The sequence below is a fragment of the Phacochoerus africanus genome, chromosome 2 (genome assembly GCF_016906955.1).
Source record: "Phacochoerus africanus isolate WHEZ1 chromosome 2, ROS_Pafr_v1, whole genome shotgun sequence".
In the NCBI taxonomy this organism is placed as follows: Eukaryota; Metazoa; Chordata; class Mammalia; order Artiodactyla; family Suidae; genus Phacochoerus; species Phacochoerus africanus.
Genome location: NC_062545.1, coordinates 215,408,668 through 215,422,168, shown reverse-complemented (window position 1 = coordinate 215,422,168; position 13,501 = coordinate 215,408,668). Strand labels below are relative to the sequence as shown.

Genomic DNA, 13,501 nt, shown 5'->3' with positions numbered 1-13,501 from the left:
TTCCATGGGTTAAGGATCTGGTGTTGCCATGAGCTGTGGTGTAGGTCACAGACACATTTCTGTGGCTCTGGCGTAGGTTGGTGGCTACCCCTCTGATTTGCCCCTAGCCTGGGAACCTCCACATGCCACGGGTACAGCCCTAGAAAAGATGAAAAAAAAATCACCTTTGGGATATAAGAGATGCAAATTCCATAGGGAATTAGGAGTGATGCTACCTAAGCAAGGAGGAAAGATGGGCTGGGTAGTCAAAACAGCAGGTACCAAATGAGAATTAGAGTCCCTGAAGATAATATACTAGATAATATACTAGGCACTTACGGAATGTTTTTAGCCTGCTTAGAACCTGGATTGTCTTTCCTTCTTTTAGGGAAGCATGAATTTTATGAGCGTTGGCGGGAGGCATAAGCTATTTTCTACTACCTATTTTCTAGACCAGTTGAAAATACCAAATGCTTAGTGGCCCATCTTCCCTTGAAACTAGGGCTCAAGAACATGACCTAGACTCAGCCAATGTCCTGGACTATGAGTCAGGGATTAGTAACACCAATATTCAGTTTATAGGCTATAGCAGACACAATATCCAGTCCAGGGGAAGCAGTAGACTCAGTGGATACAAGCTGGGCACCCAGGAACTCAGGTGTAGTTAACAGTGGTGTCCTAACAGGAGTGGAATTGCAGTGTGAATTTGAAAGTGACCCTACCTTCTCTCCAACTTTATTAGTTTCTGTATCTTCCTTCCTTCCTTCCTTCCTTCCTTCCTTCCTTCCTTCCTTCCTTCCTTCCTTCCTTCCTTCCTTCCTTCCTTCCTTCCTTCCCTCCTTCCCCACTTCCTTTCTTGCTAGGAATGTTTCACAAACTTGCATAGCATCCTTGCACTGGGGCCATGCTACTGCTACCTGTATCATTCCAATTTTAGTATGTGTGCTGCCAAAGTGAGCACCACTCTTGTCCTTTTCTTTGCCAGATTCTCTAGCCTTTTTGGTGATACTATGAACTCCCAGTAACTTTACAACAAATCAATTCTCTGCTTAATCAGTCTAGAATTAGTTTCCATGGCTCAAAACTAAGATTTAAAAAAAAATCATGTAATTCAGTATCTCAGCACCAGAAAAATGGAAGTGTACTGTATTGTTCAGAAACTTAATACCTCTCTTTTTTGAGGAGTTTTTATTAACAACTTGCCCTATATTTAGTGTTGGTGATTTTAACATGGAGGCTACTTACATCAATCCATATTAAATACTTCTAAAACTTATTCATTAGCCTATGCCATCCACAGGTAGATGGGTAATATCATGGCTAAACAATATGGGGTTCAATATTTCTCTTGGATTTCATTATTGGGATGACTTCAGGTCAGCATAACCTTTTGTCTTTTTCTCCTTGAGTCCTACCAATGTAATGGTACCAATAAGTACTTCCCTTTCAACTGAACTCTCAGTTAGAACATGCCATACCACCCTTGAAAGAACAGTTGTCTTATTCCCAACTCATTAGAAGCAATAAGGAAAATCAGCAAGAAGAAAAACTAAATCTTTAATGATCAATTTTTAATGCAGAGTCAGTATTTATTTGAATTAAGGCAATATTTTCCTTAGGAAGGCCAATATATAAATTGCCACAAATAAAAATGAAGATTAAAAAATTGTCTTTCACATGACAACATGAACTTCCATTTTTTTTATTGTTCTGTTTTGTTTTACAGTTTATGCGTAAGATAAAATTTAGGCTGGTGTTAATAAGGAATGAGAGGAAATTTTTGCCAAGGCTAAATGCCATCTGAGAATATCCAACCTGTCACCAAAGGATTTATTAATTTATCTCCTCTCTAGACTTTGTTTGGACAAAGAACACATATACACATGGTTGCTATGGATGGATGTCATTGACCCCTGTAAGTGGCCCATGTTAATCCACCAAAATATCTAAACATGCTGTTTGGTCCAGGGCTATTAAGGACAGTTTTGCAGCAAACTGAGTGATACATGGTTTCTTACTGCCTCGTAGTAGCTCATGAACCAAAGGTGTGTTTAGTTGTTTGCTCAGTTTTGTAAACACTAACTAGTTTAGGCATTTCTGTCTTTTCTAGGGTAGCATCAAGTGTAAAAAGTGTGACTGACTAACTTAATAACAATGACACTGTTAAATAAATGCTGCACTTCAGAGAAGTAGGTCTTAACTTGGAATGTATCACGAGCTATCAAGTCATTACAAACTGACCACACTAGGAACTTCAAATCATTTTCCACTAAGGGAAAATACACAGTAATTACATTTTGAAGCATTTTCTGCTGGCTTCTTCTCTACTGCTTTTTTCATATTCATTTTACTGGGAGCTGATCACCTTTTAGAAGGAAGGACAGACATCTTTGAATCTCAAGAAAACCAATCAAATATTTACTTTGAATATATTACCATAATGGCTTATTAATAAGCACTCCCCCATGTAGCACCATTAAGACCATTTGCCAAGAAGTACCTAGGACAATAATTTTGTTTATGAAACATAATCAAGATAATCGACCTAAACAAGAAACAAATGAAGCAAGTAAAGCCTCTTGATAACAGAATCTCAGCCAAATCATTTCAAAAAAATGATGCTCAAGAAACATGACTGTCATTTCTAATCACCTATCTAGACATGTTCTGTTATGGTCCAAATTAGGAATATGAAATACACTCTACAACCTAGGGGATTTTGGAGAATTTAGATGAATCACAAGTGACATCTAGGAGCTCATTAAAGGAAGGTGAAGTTACAAGTACCCAGGGGGACTTCCTGGAAATGAGAACTATTGTAAAAAAATCTTTGGGGGTCAGCCATACAGACTGGAGGGTGCTCTTCATCTTCCCTAATAATCCATTTCTCTTTAACACTTCTCAGTTAACATGTTGCTTGAGTACTGGCCATTACTGCAGATGTTTTTGTCTGTGTTAGGGGCGTGGAGAATTGAGGGTAGAGGGTTGCAATTTGATTGATTTTGATAAGCAAACAATAAAAGCCACTTGAGAGTAAGACCTCATTGTGGTGTGCTTCAGCCCATCTTCAAGGTAACAGTTGAAGTTGCATGAGCAAGAACAGCCTATGGTAGCCTCTATGTTATGGAAGCTATGCCTCTAATCTGAGCTTTGAATGACACATTATTTCCTGTGTGTGCCCCAATCTATTTTCTGCCTGACTAAGCTTATAAAACTCTGCATAAATTCTCTCTCTCAGCCTGTTCTATAATCCTGCGAACACATTGTCTTCCTGTTCATTCCTTCAGCCAGCAAGCACCAGCTGTTGGGTCTTGGAAACATTTTATGTGAAAGGAAAAAAAAAAAGGAGATGATCAAAAAACTGTAAAAAATGCAAAATTTTGAGATATGCAGATGTTTTAGGGTGGTGAATATTTGACCTGCATAAAAGAAATGATTAGTCTCTCATCAATCATTACACTACTGAACACTCTGCTGAGATTGGTTTATCTGGGAACTCCTCAGCTGCCTTGGTTCTGCACAGCCTGTAAACTAATCCAGTTTTGTTTGCTATGCACTAAAGAAAGGATATACTCTGAGCTTTAAAATATGAACAAAGATATAATGACTTTAATATAGCACTCATGCTGTTTTTAATGTAAAATGCTGCAAAATTTATTATCTATATTTTTTGGCTTCAAAGGGAAAGAGCAAGTCACTTGATAATGTCCCTTTAATTGCTTAAATGCAAACCTCACACCTCAAATACATAGGAAAGCTAGTTTTTATAATTAGAAGTTCTATAAGGACATACTTTATATAAATTGCAGCTAATTACTTAACTAAAATGCTAGTCTTTAGCCATCATACAAGGAAAGATATCCAATACATTTTTTGAACTGTAGGTCAAAGTGGGAGATGAGGTGATTATAATGTGAATTTTTCTTTAAAAATATGGTGGGAATTACTGCTGTGGCACAGGGGGTTAAAGGTCCGGTGGATCTATATGCAGATATGTAGCTGTTTTGGGGAGCTGAACAAACACTTTTCCATTCAGATACTTAATTCAGGATATATTTGGAAAGACAACTTGTCTCTATATACCAAATAGTTTGAAGAGAACATTTATGTACATTCTAATATCTTTCTATTCACTTTACTGATAATTTTTAGGGGGATTTAAAACCAATTGAATAGATGAAAATACTCTACAACATGGGTTATAAAACTTCTTTTAAGGAGTAGATAGTAAATATTTTAGGCTTTGCAGGACTTGGGGGTTGCATCTGCAACTCTGCAAGCAATTTTGTAGTTGTAGCAGGAAACTAGCCATGGGCAGTACATAAAACATGAGTGCGGTTGTGTTTCAATAAAACTATTTACAAAAATTGGTGGCTTATGGGATATAGTTTGCCATCCCCTGCTCTATACCAGACATCTAATGACCTAGAAAGTAACACTAGTCATTATTACTATCCTCAAGACAGTTTAGGTTTTTTGTTTACTTTCAACACCTAAGGTCTAGCAGCCCTTCTCCAGGGACCTTCTTCTTGAGAAGTGAGTCTTATTGCTCCAAGGCATCCAGTAGAAGGTATGGGTAACTTCTCTCCTGTGCCTTTAGAATGGTCATAACTATACTATCCTTGGAAAAACAGGAAAGAGTCACTCAAGATATTTTCTGTAAGGCTTCATTTTCTCATGGAACTCTAGCTGAGAAATGCAAGATGGGTGCTTGATCAAAACTACCTGAATCACAAAATAGGCAGTTTCAGTTTGTGGCCCTTAGGGTATAAATATGGAGATTGATCATGCCAACAAAACCACTGGAGAGGAAGACCTCAGCTCAGCCTGCTTCTGCAGCTTCACTTCAACTTTAATGGAGTGACTGAAGTTGCAGGAGCAAGAACAGTCTATTTAAACAGGGTAAAATTAATTAAAAAAAAAGCATCTTTTACTTTCGGTTCACAAATTTGCTATCTCATTAGATGTTAAATATAAAAAGCATAAATCCAAAATGGAGCTTATGGGAAACAATGGTATTTTCAAAAAATGATAATATTCTAACAAAAGGTTCCAAGGCTGATTTGCTGGTAGTATGGCTGTGATGAGTGTGCATTTGAGTGGCAGCGTGAAAATGAGGGGTGATGTAGGGATTGTGGGGTTTTTGTGGTTGGCCTCAGGAAATAAAAGACAAGCTTGACCTCCCTTACAAAATGAGAAGAGAGTCTAACAAAACCTAAGGCTGCATCCCTATCCCAAGAGTACTCTCTCTATGGTAATTCAAGTCCTGCTCTGGATTCATTTAGAACAACAGTTCTTCGTTTTAGAGATTACAGCTGCCAATCATTAACATTATTCCCACTCAAACAAAACTAAAAAGACACCAGGACTTTGGAAACAACTTAGTCCCCAACATTTTAGAGTTGGAAATCCCTTGTGAATGGCTCCTGTGTCACTTCCCATTTTGAGGTGGAAGGTGGCAAGATGTGACAGGAAACTGCAGCATGAAGCCAGTCACACTGAGCTGGGAGTAGAAGATGTAGCTTCTCCCTCAAACCATCACTTAACATCCATGCTTACTCATGCAGCTCATTGCTTCAATTAGGTCTTGGTTTCCTCTTCTGTAAAACTACTAAAAAAAAACTGTCCTGCCACAGGAAGAAGGCATAAATGACATATTACATTTGAAAAGTCCTACCTTTCACATTATCTCCTGAAGTAAAGCAGAGTTCAGTGTATCAATGGAAACACAGAGTCTCAATACTGAAAAGTATGCTGGTATAATAGTAGTATTTTAGAAATGAAGGCAGTAAAATAAAAATGTTCAGCTATACAGTTAACTGAAAATGACAGGCCTGGACTTGAACCATGGACTTCTTTTCTATTTTTACTATTAGTCTCTTGACACTCAAAGACAATATGTTTGCTGTGAGTAAACACCAAGGATGAACTGCTACCATTTAAAAACACTAAAACAAAAATTAGATCAATTACACAGAATTCATTTATGGGCATAACTTTTAATTTTTTTCCCACAAAGAAGACCTAGCTTTCTGATTGTTAACTAGGGGACTTTTATTCTAGCATGCCATCCCCTAGCTATCAAGGTCATTCTTGATACATCTTCAATATTTAACAAATACTAAGGGGCAATAAATAAAAATATTATGAAATAATATTATGATTTTATAAGGCTTAATAGTTTTGTAGTTTTGTAGTTTTGTTTGTTTCTGAGCATAAAGGGGATTTATTTAAAATAGGGCCTATTCTATTAAAAGTAATGCTTTCGAAGTGCCCAACATGCATTGCCTGAAATGTTTCATTATGCAGTACAGCATGTTTATTCAGATGAAAGTTTACAGAATACTGCATATCTCTAAATACATTGATCTAAATGCAAATGCAGTTAAATGTAAAATCCAACCTTGGTGTCATTTGGTTTTACATTCTGCCATCAAAATTTAGAGGTATTCTTTCATTTCTTAACATAGAAATACAGAAATCAATGGCAATTCTGGGAAACACATATAAAAATAGAAGTAGAACATTTGAAATTTATGTGCCCAAACCATTTAGAAAACTTTTTGTGCAAGTATAGAATGTTTAGGTTGTGACATGGCCATTAGGATAAAAAAGATGTGATAGCTTCTAGAGACTGTGATTATAGAGGATTTAAAAGTAAAAGAAGGGCAGTGACTTCAGGTCTTTATTTCATTTAGTTGTAAGACTGACCAAGGTGTTTTCTATCAAATTCATTTAAATCAAATTGTACTGGAGCAAGTTGTACACAGGCACTCAAAAGGTAATGCATCTTTCTCTTCTACTCCTACCTAATCAAAATCATATATTCCCAATCTCATTGTTTTATTGCCACAAAACAATGTCACAATGAATCTAAGATTAAACATAGAGAATTTGCAATCTAGGCATGTGAATTAAATACAACCATCACACTTTGTAAATATGAATACTGAAATCCACAGTAAGGCAAAATGACTTATCTATGAGTCTACTGGTAGACTGAATTCAAGATCGGAACCCATGCCTTTGGTGCCTGAACCCACTGTTCACTGGAATACACTGTACTCATGGAACCAAGCTGTAAAAGAGTCACTCAATGTGTGTTGGTCACTTTACACTTCCTTTGGAAGTTACATCAGCAATTGTATGCCACTGGAGGCATGTTTCTTTCATGACACTACGAAATAATCTTATTAGGCAGAATGTAGTACTAGTGAAAAAGAATAGGTTCATTCCAGCCAGCTGCTGAGCTTGGCTGCCATCTTCCAGTGCCTATGGCAAAGACTTTTACTTACTGGAAATTTATGACAAACTTACTCATGTAATGAGTTAAGTGTCCTCTGAAGCAACTTTAGATTGTGGATGGCATTTTGGAGTTGGAAAAATATAGCGTCATAATATATTTCCCACTTTCTAAGGGAGTAGATCTTAAAAATTCTCGTTACACACAAACACTAACTGTGAGGAGATGGATGTGTTAACTAACCTGATTGCAATCATTTCACAATATCTACATTTATTAAATCATCACACTGTACGCCACACATATATATATATGTATGCATATATAATTTGCTTATTATAACCTCAATAATTAATGCTGGAAAATATGAAAATAGAATATGGTAAGCTTTATATATATTCTATAGCATAATAAGCTTTATATCCTAGGTATATGAGCACCACCTAAATACATTATTTTTGTTTCCTGAGGAATAGTAGCATGTATTAGGTTGAGCATCTTGCAAAATGTTTGAGTATTGGCAATTTGATAATGTTTAACATGACAGAATACTATAATGGTTCAGATCGTGGGATGTCATCACTGAGGGTCCAAGGTCAGATTCCTGCTTTTTATGTTTAGAATTGGTACATGATTAGGGTTATTAAGAAAGAAAACTATAAAGTTCTAATCCTTGTGCTCATCATATAATAAGTGCTGAAGAAATGCTAGTTTTACAGTAGTTGGTGATGATAGTTATCTTAGTCAGTTTGGGCTGCTATAATAAAATACCATATACATGGTGGCTTAAACAACAAACATTTACTCTTCACAGTAATGGAAGCGGGAAAGTCCAAAATCAAGGCACTGGAAGAGTCAGTGTGTGGTAAAGACCTTCTTCCTGGTTCACATTCAACAACCTTGCTGTGTCTGCACAGGGAGGGAAGAGAGCTAGGGAGCTCTTTGCAGTTTCTTACAAGGGTACTAATCACATTTATGGGAGCTCCTCCCTCATGACTTAATAATTTCCCCAAGCTCTCACTTCTTAATACTGTCACAATGAGGGTTAGGATTTCAATATATGAATTTCGGGGGCACACAAACATTCAGCCTTTGGCAATGATAATATATATGATGGTGGTGATGATGTTGACAATGATAATGATGGTGATAATGTTTGTTCTACCCAACTAAATACATCCTCGATGAGTCAGTGGGTTCAAAGGGTTGATGTATTTAGAATGTCCTGAATACTAAGATTACAGAAAAATTATACAAAATTAGCATGGGTTGTGTTGGGAGTGAAAATTGGAGGATACTGAAAATGTTGATTAGTGGGCTATGTTTATTGGAAGACTGGTTTTATAAAATAATTCTAATGTATTCATGGTTTAATTGGTTATTATGGATTGAAGCCAAGATCCAACTGCTAGCTAGATAATTTTATAAAGGACAGGAGAACAGAAAGGATCCTCTGTTAGTTCCATATTAAAAGATCAATATTACTCATAAAGTGAAGGACCAATTTGGTAATATTATAAGCAAGAAAGCACATTTTTTTCTTTCCCCTTTTAAGAACAATAATACTAATTAATTCTAGCAGATCACGTACTGAGCACCCAGTACAAATGATAAATGTCCCAGACATTGCATGAAGAATTTAAATGCATTATCTCATTTAATCCTTAGAGCAATCCTATGAGAGGAGTTCTTCCATTTTCTTATTTTGATGTAATTGAAAATTGAGGCTCAGAAGAAGTAAATCATATTCCTATTGTCATGAGGCTAATAAATCAGATATTCAATATATCAAGACAATGATACCTTGTACAACCATGAGTTTAACCAAAGTGTGTATGAAAGTATATGAGGTCTCTTTGGGAGCCTTACGATTTTGGGATAACATTCAGTAAGTGCTTCTATATGAATAAAAAGGAATTTGAATGAGTAGATAACAATTACTATGACTTTTATTAGCAAGCTTTTGTGATACCTCCAGCCTCCATGGCTTGGTAGGTCATACCTTATTATAAGCTGAAGGAAACAGTCTTTGTTATGAATAGGACCACACAGGGCTAGGGGTCTAATAGCTGCTCCTGATGTTCTCTTATCCTCTCATCCAGAAATCAGCATGAAGTATGTTCCAAATCCATTTTTAGTTTAGTAATATTTACTATTATATTTTAGTGTGTTTAAACACACATTTATTGATTATACACTAATGTGTATGCCACTGTTGTGTGATCTTGTAACTCAAAGGTAAATAAGAATAGACCCCAGCCAACGAAAAGATCATAATCCTATAGGACAGGTAGGAATGCAAATAGACAATGTCAAGATACTGTTGTATATACTTTGCTAGAGTTATGCAATGGAATGAAAAGGAGACTAATGAAAGTGTCCTGAAACAGATGACTCCTGACCTGAATTTTGCTGTGTGATCAGGAGGATACACACACAACATGATATTCAGCCTCAACTATTAATCAAAAATAGGAATATGAATGAGTTGACAATATCAAGTATTTGTAAATGTTAGGTCCTAGCACACATTGCCATGACAGTGGATAATACTGCATCCATGATGAGGAGCAATTTGGCAATATCCAATAAAATAAAATTAATTATCCAATAAAATACTGTAAATATGTGATAGTAATCCTTTCAAGGTATGTATTTAGATAAAATTTCACTTGAGTATCCAAGAAAATGTGTATATTTATGACAGCATCGTTTAAGAGCTTCATATTAGAAACAATATCAGTGTTCATCAATAGGTAGATAGAAAAATTGTGGTATATCCATATATGGAACACAATACTCAACTTCAAAGTGATAAGTAAATGGATCTCTATATATATATTAGCATTGAATAAGTATCAAAAATACAACGTTGAGTCAAACTTTTGTGAATTATACAGTGTAATATGACTTATCTAAAATAAGAAATGGTGTATAACTGTGGATATGTATTCATGTATATGCATGTATTGGACTAGCTAGAGGGAATGATTGCAATAATCTATTCAGAGCCTCAAAATATAGTAAAAGTTGAGTACATATTTGTTAATTTGAATTGATTTTCAATAGTGATTGAAAATATCAGACAAATGCATATGAATACACACAAAAATATATAATATACACATACACATATAGGCCATAAAAGTTAATGTGGCAGACTATACATTCTTAGTCAGTAGTGTCAACAGCATGATTCTGAGAATATTCTGCAAGTTATTTAGTACGCTGGGCTTCTCCCTGTGCCATTCATTCCATGTAGGGTGAACAGTTCTAATTCATAATATCTGACAAAATGTACTAGGGTGGTGATGAACCTCTGCAAAGACAGACTAAACTTTGAGAGTACCAAGGGGAAATTAATTGCATCTGTAGACCTCAATAATCAGAACAATTTGACAGGAAGACAAAATCTTCTGTCAAGTCCATCACTATATTGACTAAAATAAAACTAAATGTTCAAGGAAAAACATATTTGTGGAAATATGAAAATCTCTTAATAAATTTATGGATAATCAGAAATATTATGTGCCTCATCAGAAGAAGTACAAACAATTTTAAACTTCCTCATAAGAAATAAAGGAACTAAAAATTTGGAGACAATTGTGCTTGACCTAGAAGTTCAGACCCCATAGTAACTTGTACAGTTACAAACATTATCAGTGCAAAATAAATGCTGAAAATCTACCTTGCGTCTTGACTTTATCATCTCCTCAAAGGGATTGTTAACATGGTTATTCTCAATGTTCATGCCCCAGCTCTTCCTCAATGTAGATTTTAAACATCATTTATGGGAAATTTATGCCAGTGAGTATGTTCTCTTAAGAAGAGAGAGGTTTAAAGTTTCCAAGGGCTATTTTATTTTCTTATTGGTCAATAAAGCTCTTGGGATTTTAGGCTGAATGAAATTCATGACTGTAAAAATTTTAGTGGAACCAAATTTTCACTACCACCATTGCCAAATTTTCCATGTTTCAGGTAGAGCTGTGTACTTCATGGAATCTTTGTCTTCCTTATTTATTTGATAATGCAAATGTGTTTATTAAAAATGTATTGTTTAATTTCAAATAAACAAATTTCAGTAGGTATGTTGGAAGTTAAAAAGAATGTTACAATTATATTTCCATTGACTAGAAAACAACTTTTTCAGAGAGTTCTGTGGGCACTGACTCTACCATTTTACTAGCTTGGTGATCTTGGGTAGATCATGTAAGCTAGTGCAGTCTCATTTTCCAATTTTCTCTTTCCTCTGGGGTATGGTTATAGACTGGCTGTGATGATTGAATGTTGATGGAAAGCTCTTAACAAACCTTAGAGAGTAATACAAATAAAGTTAAGAGTACAGACAGTAATCCCATTACTGGAAGCTGAGGATCACAGAGTCTAACCTATGAAGAATTTTTTTTCTCATTATATAAAGGATCAATTTAAAATGCACCAAAAGACTAATCTTCGATCGACTTAAAAGTAATCTATTCTTCCAGGGACTGACTGTCAGTGTTGGCAATGTTTTTGTCTTTTCCAGAACGAGTCTATTTGAGCTGAAAGGGCCCTTGGAGAACATCCAATTCAATGCCCTCAATACTCTCCCCCATTTTACTGTAATGTAAAATTTAATGTGAATATAAAATAAAACCTTCTAGATGGTTTAAATGGATATCTCTTTGAAAACTATATGTTAAATTGTTTTCAGATTCTACTAGGATGCAAATGAAGCCTGAAATTTTTACATTCAAGAATAAGAATCAAACTGCCTAAAGGATGTTTTGGTAAGTGATGAATGAAAAAGATTAAAATAGAAAGTTGTTGGGTATATCTGACATGTTACCAAAAAGTATCTGGTAAAGTGTATATGTGGATATTTTTAAAAGGATATATGACCACCATCAAAAAACATCAGAAAGCTACGAGGGTGAAAATGTGGAGAACATCAGTGAAATTCCTAATTCTGTCATCTATGAGGTGATTGTTCATAGTGTAAAGGCTCAATTCCAGCTTTTTCCCACTGACACCCAGCTTGCTATTCTGTGTAGCTATTCTCTATAATTAGGTGTGTGCAAGGAATGGAAAATAATTATAATAATTATAATATTAGCCTAAGTAAGACATGACTGGGGTGTAAATATTTTATAAAAAATAATGTAGGTGGCATTCTTGAGGTAAAAATAAATAGCTCCTACTATTCACATCCTCCTTTGTTGTAGAATTTCCTAACATTTACAAATATTTTAATTCTCTAAATTTACAAAGAATAACCTAAGTTATAAGAAAAAAAATTCATAGGACTCTTCCTTAAATATATATCTTCTACTTTACCAGGTTTGAAGAGAGAAACACTGAACATTAAATAAATACTTAAATATTGAGAACACAATATAATGGGATAATTTGTGGTTATATTCACGGCTTTTTTTTTTTTTTTTTTTTAGCAATGTGCTAAAATATGGAGTCACCAATTCACCCATCAACTAAGAGGAGTAAATTAGAATAAAGCAGTGTCCTATGCAGTGTTACAGCCCATGAAACATTAAAGGAGCAGTGATATTCTGTTCCAGCTCTAATCAGTGTAAACTTGCATTGGAATGACCAAATCACCTGGAAAGATATCTTAGAAGATAATTTCTATATAATACTATGGACCAGAGAAATATTATAAAGAGTGTTCCTTTAAGCAAAGGGAAAGGGAGTCAAAGTTAGAGTCCTGAAAGAACAAGTCATGAAGGAATGGATGACAGTGAGATTAACTTGTAAAAAACAAAAAATTAAATGACTCTCGGCTTCCTCTGAAGACAGTCAAAGGAGGAGCGAATGAGGGAGGATGCATAATATATTTATAGTGGAAATAAAGGTGAATTCCCCCAAAAATGTTCATTTGGAGTAGAGGGGATTTGATGGAATTTAAGCCAGAGAACTTTAATCTCAATAAAGAGGGGGCTTTATGCTTAGGGAGAAGAGATGGAGGAAAACTTGGTGGTCTTAGGAATGTTGAAACAGTTTGAGTATACAACATGCTGGACATATAAGAAGAGTATAGAAATGGTGCTGGGGAACTCTTGAGAATCCCGTGGAGGTTAGAAATCCTACAGTATGTTTTCACTAGTCAGAGAATAAAGAAAATATGCAGGCTGGTAGCTCAGGGTAGGCAGACTGCCAACTACAAGGTCCAAATATGGGCAGCACTGAAATGATCCCTAATCAGGCTCAAAACAGCTAAGGAATAAGTGACTCTAGAAAAAGCCTCAGAGCTTATATGAGGCCAGTAAGAGGTTTTAGAAGAGA

At 35.4% G+C, this 13,501-nt stretch overlaps 1 non-coding gene across 1 annotated transcript; it reads right to left on the bottom strand.

Annotated features, from left to right (window-relative positions):
• Positions 1 to 833: 833 nt before the first annotated feature.
• LOC125121691 (U6 spliceosomal RNA) lies at positions 834 to 940 on the bottom strand. Its single transcript, XR_007133566.1, has one exon. It is a non-coding gene; the product is annotated as a U6 spliceosomal RNA (small nuclear RNA).
• Between the last annotated feature and the right edge of the window lie 12,561 nt (positions 941 to 13,501).